The 12,995-nt window shown below is 41.3% G+C and overlaps 1 long non-coding RNA gene across 1 annotated transcript; it reads left to right on the top strand.

Annotated features, from left to right (window-relative positions):
* Window positions 1–7,680: 7,680 nt before the first annotated feature.
* On the top strand, window positions 7,681–12,131 carry LOC123483453. The gene is made up of 3 exons (XR_006658253.1): window positions 7,681–7,758; window positions 9,512–9,526; window positions 12,081–12,131. It is a non-coding gene; the product is annotated as an uncharacterized LOC123483453 (long non-coding RNA).
* The last annotated feature ends 864 nt before the right edge of the window (window positions 12,132–12,995 follow it).

The following is a 12,995-nucleotide window of genomic DNA, read 5'->3' as shown; positions in this document are numbered from 1 at the left end:
CTTTTCAGGTCTTGGAGAAAGGTACTTTTTGTAATTCTCTATGTTGGTTCTTGGAAATGGTCCTTGAGATGTACTGTGTGGTTAAAAAACCTGCTCTCTTTACAAATGAAAAAACCTAATTAAAAAATGTTTTGTTATCTTAGTCACGATGTTGCCCAATGGGAAGACTTTGTGTGGGTCTTGCAGCCATGGTTAAAGATGCAGTTTGGCATTTATTGGGATGACTCTGCAGGGTAGTCACTAGCTGGCACAGCCACAAAGTTATAAAATCTGATTTTAAACCTAACCCTTACCGTAACCCTAACCGTAACATCACTGCTAGCCGTATGCATAACGCTAACCTGAAATGAAAATACCAAAAATACAATTTTATGACTTTTGCAGCTGTCCCATCTAGTGGAAATCATTCAGCTTAGCCTCCAGGACAAGATTCATCCCAATAAACGTTAACCTGCGTTAAAGATGCTGTTTTGTTTATAGGAATTATTTGGTAGCTCATTCTTATGCAAGTCTTGCTCTATGCTGTATGACCCCCCTGGGAATGGCTCTGCATGGAACGAAAACACAGTGGGAATCTACTCAGAGTATCAAGATGTATAATCTTGAATCTTTATTCTATATCTCACACACGTGTTTGGCTTGCTTGGGAATTTCCACCATATTGCTTATACCTAAACACTCCTATCAGGTCTATACAAGTGACTAGAGACTGGTCTGGAGGGTCAGGGCTAGGGACGCTGGGCTAGAGGTTCAGGACTAGGGGGTCAGGGCTAGATGGTCAGGGCTAGGGGATCAGGGCTAGATGGTCAGGGCTAGGGGGTCAGGGCTAGAGGTTCAGGACTAGGGGGTCTGGGCTAGATGGTCAGGGCTAGGGGGTCTGGGCTAGAGGGTTAGGGCTAGGGGGTCAGGGGTAGGGGATTTGGACTAGGGACTCTGGGCTAGGGACTATGGGCCAGAAGGTCAGGGCTAGGGACTCTGTGTTAGAGGGTCAGGGCTAAGTGCTAGGGTTGAATTTGGGATATGTTCATCTTACACACGTGTAAGGTTTAATTCTCAGTGTGTCCTTTCTCGCAGGTAGGTTGTTCAGGCCTAATTTGTCAAACTTAATGAGATCTGATGTGCCTCTGAAGGTCCATTATCTCTTAATAAGGTCTAGTTAAAGTAATTATGGTACTGCGGTCCTGAGCAGTCGACGGGCCTCATCCTTACACTGATGAAGGTGGGCAGTCCAAGGACGGGTCGAGGAAAAAAGACATGTGAACATGTATGAGTGAATAAACTTTTGGTAGGATCGTTATCTGATGCATTCTGTTGTACTCTGTTAAGTGAATTAAATGTGGGAGCACTGAGGTTTCAGATACTCATAATACTGTCTTTTGTTGATGGTGTTCTGTTGCATGCGTATTTGTCTCCCTCTGCTGGTGGTTTTCCATAAGCAGTTTCTTCCTATTGTGACCGTGACCTTGACCTCACCTGCCATGTGACCTCAGTAAACAGGAAGTTTGTTTCTCTAATGGAAGAGACAAAGATGGTGGATAAATAAAGATAGTTCACTCAGGCCGTTTACCATTGGGGGAAAAAAAATAATTTCCAGTCTACTTAAGGGGGTGGCTCTCCCATAGACACCAATGCGATAGCAGCTGGGTCTAGTTTACCTAGTTAATTGACTTCCATTGAAACAGAAAAAAATAGGGAGTGGGATGTCTCGCTTCCTGTTCTGTCTCTGGAAGAGGGTGGTTGTTTCTGCATACTTCACATTTGTAATCTCCATCAATGTGCAATGTGTCTTATGCCTTTGGTAGCATTGTTGGTATGTAACATATTCTTTAAAGGTGCAATATGCAGAATTTCGCTCTGCCATTTCCTGGTTGCTAAAATTCGAATAGTTGTAGAATAGTGTAGAAAATCATTGTACCATCTAAACCGCTATGAAATATCTTATATTGTATTTTCAGCTGTTTGAAGCAGGTGCACAAAACCGAAAGTAAAAGACGCAAAAACGAAACTTAAGAACGGGAAGCATAGAAATAGTGCACATAGAAGAGATCTACTGCTTCTTAGACTTGCTTTCAATGAGAATGACAGATCTATAACTCTAATTTCTATGTGAATTTGGTTGGGTTTCCCCAAAATGTACATGTTGCAGCTTTAACTACTTACCTGATATAGTGGATAGTTATTTTAGTGAACTTTGAATCAATATATAATGTGATAACTTTGTAAAAAGTGATGACATGGTGAAACATGCTAGCTATGGCTCTATTGGTGTATATGCTAATTCTGTATACTGCCTGTTGTTTTCTCATGCAAGACTATGCTAGCTTTGTATAATCATTCATCTGAGCTACCTAGGATGACGATGAAAAATCCAGTTGAATTGAAAACACATATCGATTTGCCTTTTTGCATTGTGGGATAATAAGGAGTACAGCGACACTTTCCATGCTTGGTTTTCCTATCTTTTTTAGTCTGGATCCACAGAGGTGCTTATGTGTTGACCTACGATCGTTACTAGGAGATGGGAGAACAGCCCTTATCATAATTATATTAAAGCTAAAGGAGAACAGAACAGACAGTGATTATGTAAGGCATGATGATGATGATGAGGAGGAGGAGGAGGAGGAGGAAGGTCAACCCTTAGAGATGCAAAGATACAGGCAGACGCTTATACACTGCGCTGTTTTCTGAAAGTCAGCCTCTTCACTCTAGTTTCCCCTCTCTGAAACTCCAGGAATACTCTGAACACTTCCACAGTTGGGGGAAGCTGGGAAATCACAGAGTGTTTGTGTAATGGAGCGCAGCATCAGTCTCTGTAGTATTACACAACGTAGACAGAGTCGGGAGGTCTCACTTAAATGAGATAAATGATGAATCATTGGTCCTTTACATAATCTGACGGCTGTGGTTTCCATTTTTAAATACAGTTTGATTCAACTCATCTCCCTCTCATTTGGGTTTAAATAGACAGAGGGCTCCACTTATTTTTTCCTTCTGCAGTTCCTGAGTTAACTTACTGTGAAATGAGAGCGCCACCCTCATCTCAGTATCATTGAGTAGACTATCCCCACACTATCAGTGGTTGAAGATGCTATCATTTAAGAAGAAAAGGAAAAGCTGCACACTCTAGTAGCTCAAATACAATCAATTGCAGATGAAGGAACACACCATTGCAGGTTCACCATTGATTGCTATGGAATCCTCACTGTTACTTTAAAATATAAATATTAAGTACAGCAGATGGAACAAAGTAGCAGTGCATTTATTAATCAACTGGTAGGACAATATTGCCATGCCAGCGTATTATCCATGTATGGTAACAGATGGTCACTTAAGGGTCTATCTGAGTACCAAATGTGTACGCACAACTCAAGCAATTCCTCCAGCTGTCAATACATTCAAATGAATAGTGGATGAGTACCAAAATATGCATTGGTTAGGAATTGTGGTGAGGTGCGTGTTCGGGCTGTGCGTCCCACGTGGATGGTGGTCTTCTACAGTGCCTTCAGAAAGTTTTCACACCCCTTGACTTTTTCCACATTTTATTGTGTTACAGCCTGAATTTAAAATGGATTAAATTGAGATTTTGTATCACTGGCCTACACACAATACCCCATAATGTCAAAGTGGAATTAGATTTTTAGATTTTTTTTTACAAATTAATAAACAATTAACAGCTGAAATGTATTGAGTCAATAAGTATGCAACCCCTTTGTTATGGCAAGCCTAAATAAGTTCAGGAGTAATATTTTTCTTAACAAGTCACATAATAAGTTGCATGGACTCACTCGGTGGGCAACAATAGTGTTTAACATGATTTTGAAATTACTACCTTATCTCTGTACTCCACACATACAATTATCTGTAAGGTCCCTCAGTTGAGCAGTGAATTTCAAACACAGATTCAACCACAAAGACCAGAGCGGTTTTCCATTGCCTCGCAAAGGAGGGCACCTATTGGTAGATGGGTAAAACTGAAACAAAGCAGACACTGAATATCCCTTTGAGCATGGTGAAGTTATGAATTACACTTTGGATTGTGTATCAATACACCCAGTCACTACAAAGATACAGGCGTCCTTCCTAACTCAGTTGCCAGAGAGGAAGGAACCGCTCTGGGATTTCACCCTGAGGCCAATGGTGACTTTAAAAAGTTACAAAGTTTAATGGTTGTGATAGAAGAAAACTGAGGATGGATCAACAACATTGTAGTTACTCCACAATATACATTTAAATGACAGAGTGAAAAGAAGGAAGCCTGTACAGAATACAAAAATTCCAAAACATGTTGGCTAGCTAGCTCACAAAGGACTCAATGTTTTCCCATAAAAACACACAAACAGTATTGTTCCACAAGTGCATATGTTGTACATGTAAGCAGGGATGGAAATTAAGGTAGTCCTAGTACTTTTCAGACTGGGCTAGTAGAAAATGTGCCAAACTAGCCTGACAGCAGTGAAATCTTGCCTTTACCAACATCACATGCCACAGATTTAGGATCTGGATGTAGAAATGGTGGTCTGCTGGCCAGTGCCCAAAATCCTTATGTTACATCCCTGCATATCATCCCTTTCAGACGATCCCACTATCACTGAAGAATGTTGGAGGCTGCTGTCTGCACAGTTGCAGAATGTTCTCACTGAGGTGCATCTTGAGGAAACATTAGCGCAGTTGAAGGTTCTACTGGAGAATCAGCTGTATACCTGCAACAGGTGTTCAGCATCACAGCTGTCTGGTAAAGTACTTAGGATGGAAACAGGACTAAGTACATGTTCAACATCGTTGTTAAATACTTGGAAAGTTACAAGGACTGCGTTGTCTACTTTGCCAAGTGGAGGGTCGAGATGCTGTCATTTGAAGATCAGGTGATTATGACACTTATGAAGTTGCATCACAGCTACACCAACTTGCACCTGGCTCAACTATTCCATTGTAGTGCAAACACTGTCAGCAATGTTACCATCACTTTCATTCACGTGATCCAAAAGCTTTTTTTCATTAGCATCATGAAGACTGTTCCAAGTCGGAAGAAGAACCAAATGTGCTTGCCTGCATTTTTTCAGGGGTCCAGCAGAAAATGCAGGATGGTCATTGACTGTACTGACATAGAAGTTGCTACTCCAAGTCAGATGGATCTGCAGAAGCAATCCTACTCTGTGTACCGTTCAATGCACTCCTTCAAGCTACTCCTGGGAGTTGCACCTAATGCGGTGATAACATACTGCAGTGATCTGTATCCAGGATCTGTGACGGACAAAGCCATTGTCCAGAAGTCGGGGTTTGAGAAGATTTTCCCTTCTGGAGACATGATGTTGGCAGACAAAGGCATCTTGATCCAGAGCTTGATGCCTGCAGGAGTCACTGTGAACCTTCCTCCATTCCTGAACCATGGAAGGTTCACAGAGAGTGAGATACATCTCACAAAAAACATAGCGAGAAACAGGATCCATGTTGAGGCGGCAAATGCTTGACTAAAAGATTTCAAAATCCTGAGATTCATCCCACCTTCTGTGTTGTTATAGTAATGTGCTGGTGCAGACTTGCTGTGCACTTGTAAACATCCAAGACCCACTCATCAGAGAAGTAGCTGTTGATTGGGAAACAAGAACAAACAATGAAGCATGATGATTGGATGTTGAGGGATCACTTGTCACATGGTCCAAGGTCGGTTTGTATTATGATAAACAATGCATTTTCTGTCCAGATAATGATGTTGATACAGCATTGAAAAAGACCCACCACTGACCAAATGTCAATGTCTCATTGTTTTCCAGTCCAACAGGAGTGCATCCCTCAGACCATCCGGCGCATGGACATCCTGTGCCAGTGTGATCTGGATTTGTAGACTACAGCACATTGAGCCTATGGACGAACAGGTCAGTAACACATGAAATATGATACAATATTGTGTAAAACATTGAATTTGTGAAATTTTGACTTTACAGTGCATTTGGAAAGAATTCAGACCCCTTTACTTTTGCAACATTTCGTTACATTACAGGCTTATTCTAAAATGGATTAAATAGTTTTTTCCCCTCATCAATCTACACACAATACCCCATAATGACAAGGCAAAACAGTTTTTTATATTTTTCTCTACTCACTTAATTGATAACTTGGGATTTTTTCACTTGACATATCAATCATATACAGTGCATTCAGAAAGTATTCAGACCCCTTGACTTTTTCCACATTTTGTTACGTTACAGCCTAATTCTAAAATTGATTAAATAGATTTTTTCCATCATCAATCTACACACAATACCCCATAATGACAAAGCAAAAACAGGTTTGTAGAAATTTTTGCAAATGTATTACAAATTAGAAACTGAAATATGACATTTAAATAAGTATACAGTGCCTTGCAAAAGTATTCATCCCCCTTGGCGTTTGTCCTATTTTGTTACATTACAACCTGTAATTTAAATTGATTTTTAGTTGGATTTCATGTAATGGACATACACAAAATTGTCCAAATTGGTGAAGTGAAATTAAGAAAATAACTTGCTTTAAAAAAGTATACAAAATAAATAACGGAAAAGTGATGCGTGCATATGTATTCACCACCTTTGCTGTGAAGCCCCTAAATAAGATCTGGTGCAACCAATTACCTTCAGAAGTCACATAATTAGTTAAATAAAGTCCACCTGCATGCAATCTAAGTGCCACATGATCTCAGTATATATATAGTGAGGGAAAAAAATATTTGATCCACTGCTGATTTTGTACGTTTGCCCACTGACAAAGAAATGATCAGTCTATAATTTTAATGGTAGGTTTATTTGAACAGTGAGAGACAGAATAACAACAAAAAAATCCAGAAAAACGCATGTCAAAAATGTTATAAATTGATTTGCATTTTAATGAGGGAAATAAATATTTGACCCCTCTGCAAAACATGACTTAGTACTTGGTGGCAAAACCCTTGTTGGCAATCACAGGTTGTAAGGCAACAAAATAGGAGAAATGCCAAGGGGGGTGAATACTTTCGCAAGCCACTGTATTTAGTGCCATCCATCATTCCTTCAATTCTGACCAGTTTCCCAGGGGGTCTGGGCTTTGACTAGGCCATTCCAAGACATTTAAATGTTTCCCCCTAAACCGCTCAAGTGTTGCTTTAGCAGTATGCTTAGGGTAATTGTCCTGCTGGAAGGTGAACCTCTGTCCCAGTCTCAAATCTCTGGAAGACTGAAACAGGTTTTTAGATTCATTCTCATCAATGACAACATTCTAGAACTGAGTTATCACTCATCAAAGTCTGATCTGGGGTTATCTGGTTAATAATTAATTGATTAAGTGGCTCTTTCCTTGTAGAATGTTGACATCTTTATAGAAGACATTGTATTGCTAAGCTGCTCAAATGTAATTTAATAGCTACACTCACTGGCACAGGATAAACCTTATCCCTCATGCTGGCCCTGACCAAACCGGTAAGTTGCCTCTCACTGTAGCTGCACTTTTGCACATTGCCAGACTTATAGTGGTCTTCTCCACTTTTAATGCTCTTATGCTCATCCTTGAAAAATGCTATAAGGTCTAAAATGGGCACAAAGCTCTCTGATCGCGCTGGTGAACGGTAGCTGACAGTGTCGGCTAGAGATTACATGCAAGAGCTTCCTGCAGGAATGTCTTAGTCTTGCTGAGGTCTTCTTTGTTGCTAATTAGCATTATTAATTTTTTTGAGTAAATTGAGGCGAATATATTGAGAAAACTCACCTTGTCCGAAAGAGAATTACATGGCTATCAAAATGTCATGCCAGGGTAAGCCTACACAAAACACAAACCTTATATGAAGTAGTTCTTCTCCAGACCATCTCCGGTGACCTTCTCCCTTACCTCACCTCGCTGATCAACTCATCCTTGACCGCTGGCTATGTCCCTTCCGTCTTCAAGAGAGCGAGAGTTGCACCCCTTCTCAAAAAACCAACACTCGATCCCTCTGATGTCAACAACTACAGACCAGTATCCCTTCTTTCTTTTCTCTCCAAAACTATTGAGCGTGCCGTCTTTAGCCAACTCTCTTGCTATCTCTCTCAGAATGACCTTCTTGATCCAAACCAGTCAGGTTTCAAGACTGGTCATTCAACTGAGACTGCTCTTCTCTGTGTCACGGAGGCTCTCCACACTGCTAAAGCTAACTCTCTCTCCTCTGCTCTTGTCCTTCTAGACCTGTCTGCTGCCTTTGATACTGTGAACCATCAGATCCTCCTCTCCACCCTCTCCGAGCTGGGCATCTCCGGCGCGGCTCACTCTTGGATTGTGTCCTACCTGACCGGTCGCTCCTACCAAGTGGCGTGGCGAGAAGCTGTCTCCGCACCACGTGCTCTCACCACTGGTGTCCCCCAGGGCTCAGTTCTAGGCCCTCTCCTATTCTCCCTATACACCAAGTCACTTGGCTCTGTCATATCCTCACATGGCCTCTCCTATCATTGCTACGCTGACGACACACAACTAATCTTCTCCTTTCCCCCTTCTGATAACCAGGTGGCGAATCGCATCTCTGCATGTCTGGCAGACATATCAGTATGGATGACGGATCACCACCTCAAGCTGAACCTTGGCAAGTGGGAGCTGCTCTTCCTCCCGGGGAAGGACTGCCTGTTCCATGATCTCGCCATCACGGTTGACAACTCCGTTGTGTCCTCCTCCCAGAGTGCGAAGAGCCTTGGCATGACCCTGGACAACACCCTGTCGTTCTCCGCTAACATCAAGGCGGTGACCCGATCCTGTAGGTTCATGCTCTACAACATTCGGAGAGTACGACCCTGCCTTACACAGGAAGCGGCACAGGTCCTAATCCAGGCACTTGTCATCTCCCGTCTAGATTACTGCAACTCGCTGTTGGCTGGGCTCCCTGCCTGTGCCATTAAACCCCTACAACTCATCCAGAATGCTGCAGCCCGTCTGGTGTTCAAGTTCTCTCACGTCACCCCGCTCCTCCGCACACTCCACTGGCTTCCAGTTGAAGCTAGCATCTGCTACAAGACCATGGTGCTTGCCTACGGAGCTGTGAGGGGAACGGCACCTCCGTACCTTCAGGCTCTGATCAGTCCCTACACCCAAACGAGGGCATTGCGTTCCTCCACCTCTGGCCTGCTGGCTCCCTTACCTCTGCGGAAGCATAGTTCCCACTCAGCCCAGTCAAAACTGTTCGCTGCTCTGGCACCCCAATGGTGGAACAAGCTCCCTCACGACGCCAGGACAGCGGAGTCACTCACCACCTTCCGTAGACATTTGAAACCCCACCTCTTTAAGGAATACCTGGGATAGGATAAAGTAATCCTTCTACCCCCCCTTACCCCATCCCAAACCCCAACCCAAAAACTAAAAAACTAAAAAAAAACATTGTAAAGTGGTGATCCCACTGGCTATAAGGTGAATGCACCTATTTGTAAGTCGCTCTGTATAAGAGCGTCTGCTAAATGACGTAAATGTAATGTAAATGTAGTTCTAAAATTCCACTGGACCGGAAAGGTTTCTCACAACTTTGACACTGCTCTGTCATTGAAATCAGGACAACAACATTAAGGTAAGAAACTGTATACAATTTGTTTTTATGTTGTTAATTATAATATTGACATTTTAGAGTATTTTTTCCAATTGATACGATTAGTCTGTGAAATGAACTTTTGATAACAAGCTGAGTAGACAGTCAGCCAAAACGAGGCAAGGTAACTAGCTAGCTAGCCTAGCTAACGTTAGCTAGCTACTTGATTTAGCTCTTGTCTTTATGATGTTAATGTTTTTTTGATAGCTGTACAACATAAAATGCTCATATTGACAATTTGAAGAGCATTTCTCATTAGGCATTATTCAGAGAAAAAACGAACTGTATAGTGATTAATGTATGATGATCCCCATAGCTATAATTATTAGCTAGCTAGGTAATTAGCTACATATCTAGATATCTCATTAGGTGTCTGTTTATCTGTGATATCATAGCTTTGATCGCTAAAAATAGTAGCTAACGTTAAGCCCGCTGGCTGTTGATTGCAATAAGTAATGTAGCCTAAGCCTGAATCCTAACCCTTATGATGATAGCTAGCTAGCTACAGTTGAAGTCGGAAGATTACGTACACTTAGGTTGGAGTCATTTAAACTTGTTTTTCAACCACTCCACAAATTTCTTCTTAACAAACTATAGTTTTGGCAAGTCGGTTAGGACATCTACTTTGTGCATGGCACAAGTAATTTTTCCAACAATTGTTTACAGACAGATTATTTCACTTATAATTCACTGTATCACAATTCCAGTGGGTCAGAAGTTTACATACACTAATTTGACTGTGCCTTTAAACAGCTTGGAAAATTCCAGATAATGATGACATGGCTTTAGAAGCTTCTGATAGGCTAATTGACATCATTTGAGTCAATTGGAGGTGTACCTGTGGATGTATTTCAAGGCCTACCTTCAAACGCAGTGCCTCTTTGCTTGACATCATGGGAAAATAAAAGAAATCAAGCAAGACCTCAGAAAACAAATTGTAGACCTCCACAAGTCTTGTTCATCCTTGGGAGCAATTTCCAAACGCCTAAAGGTACCACGTTCATCTGTACAAACAATAGTACGCAAGTATAAACACCATGGGACCACGGAGCAGTCATACCACTCAGGAAGGAGACACGTTCTGTCTCCTAGAGATTAATGTACTTTGGTGCGAAAAGTGCAAATCAATCCCAGAACAACAGCAAAGGACCTTGTGAAGATGCTGGAGGAAACAGGTACAAAAGTATCTATATCCACAGTAAAACGAGTCCTATATCGACATAACCTGAAAGGCCGCTCAGCAAGGAAGAAGTCACTGCTCCAAAAATCGCCATAAAAAAGCCAGACTATGGTTTGCAACTGCACATGGGGACAAAGATCGTACTTTTTGGAGAAATGTCCTCTGGTCTGATTAAACAAAAATAGAACTGTTTGGCCATAATGACCATCGTTATGTTTGGAGGAAAAAGGGGATACTTGCAATCCGAAGAACACAATCCCAACCGTGAAGCACGGGGGTGGCAGCATCATGCTGTGGGGGTGCTTTGGTGCAGGAGGGCAGGTGCACTTCACAAAATAGATGGCATCATGAGGAAGGAAAATTATGTGGATATATTGAAGCAACATCTCAAGACATCAGTCAGGAAGTTAAAGCTTGGTCGCAAATGGGTCTTCCAAATGGACAATGACCCCAAGCATACTTCCAAAGTTGTGGCAAAATGGCTTAAGGACAACAAAGTCAAGGTATTGGAGTGGCCATCACAAAGCCCTGACCTCAATCCTATAGAAAATGTGTGGGCAGAACTGAAAAAGCGTGTGCGAGCAAGGTGGTCCTCTGTAGCTCAGCTGGTAGAGCACGGTGCTTGTAACGCCAGGGTAGTGGGTTCGATCCCCGGGACCACCCATACACAAAAAAATGTATGCACGCATGACTGTAAGTCGCTTTGGATAAAAGCGTCTGCTAAGTGGCATATTATTGTTATTATTGTTATTACAAACCTGACCAGCTCTGTCAGGAGGAATGGGCCAAAATTCACCCAACTTATTGTGGGAAGCTTGTGGAAGGCTACCCGAAACGTTTCACCCAAGTTAAACAATTTAAAGGCAATGCTACCAAATACTAATTGAGTGTGTGTAAACTTCTGACCCACTGGGAATGTGATGAAAGAAAGAAAAGCTGACATAAATCATTCTCTCTACTATTATTCTGACATTTCACATTCTTAAAATAAAGTGGTGATCATAACTGACCTAAGACAGGGAATTATTACTAGGATTAAATATCAGGAAATGTGAAAAACTGAGTTTAAATATATTTGGCTAAGGTGTATTTAAACTTCTGACTTCAACTGTAGCTAAATTAGCTAGATAATGAATTGAAAGCTCAGGCTGGTAGTCAGCTTGGTAAATCATCCTGGTTTTGTGACTTTGTTGCTTACAGGCAGGCGGACATTATCATATTTTTTCAGTTATAGACTATCAGATATGCAATTATGTTACATGTTTTCTCAGATGTTACAGTGAAAAGCTGTTTGATATCTACACAATAGCTACACAATTCCCTTCCATTAATGATTCCCTTTTTTATGTGCTGAAGGGTCATCGTTACTTGGTGAGGATGAAGTGGATGAGAGAGGAAGTTGAGAAGCCACCATGTGATGCTGCTGCCTCTCAGCCAAGCTTTTTGAATGGAAGGTAACTGTCAATTATGTATTATTTTATATATATACAGTGCCTTGCAAAAGTGTTCATTCCCCTTGCCATTTTTTTTCCTATTTTGTTGCATTACAACCTGTAATTTAAATTGTTTTTTATTTGTATTTCATGTAATGGACATACACAAAATAGTCCAAATTGGAAGTGAAATGAAAAAAATAACTTGTTTAAAAAAAATCTAAAAAATTAATAACGGAAAAGTGGTGCGTAAATATGTATTCACCCCCTTTGCAATGAAGCCCCTAAATAAGATCTGGTGCAACCAATTACCTTCAGAAGTGACATAATTAGTTAAATAAAGTCCACCTGTGTGTTATCTAAGTGTCACATGATCTGTCACATGATCTCAGTATATATACACCTGTTCTGAAAGGCCCCAGAGTCTGCAACACCACTATTGATAGATTCATTATTAATGACTAATTATTACACCCTGAAACTGTGTATAATGTGTTAGAAATGTGTGAGTGTAGGACCAGTAAAGGCTATGGCATTGAGCCACTATTTAGCAATGTGAGTAAGAGTTAGGCCAGACAACAAAGACAACTGAGAAACTAAGATAAAGAGGCCTCCCAATTTAGGGAGGGGAGAAACTGTTATGAAAACATGGTGCAGAATATTGAGAGAACGGCAATAACTGAGTAATGCAGGGAGTAGGATGTGTGTGTGTGTGTATGTATGTGTGTATGCATGTGTGTATATGTGTGTGTGTGTGAACTGATGGTCAGTAGAGCAGTTTTAGAGTGGAAAACTACAGCCCACCTACAGAGGGGAGGGATTTTTTTTGTATGACGTA

This window comes from Coregonus clupeaformis, unplaced genomic scaffold (assembly GCF_020615455.1).
Source record: "Coregonus clupeaformis isolate EN_2021a unplaced genomic scaffold, ASM2061545v1 scaf0114, whole genome shotgun sequence".
Taxonomy (NCBI): domain Eukaryota; kingdom Metazoa; phylum Chordata; class Actinopteri; order Salmoniformes; family Salmonidae; genus Coregonus; species Coregonus clupeaformis.
Note: the sequence above shows the minus strand (reverse complement) of the source record. Positions and strands in the feature narration are given on the sequence as shown.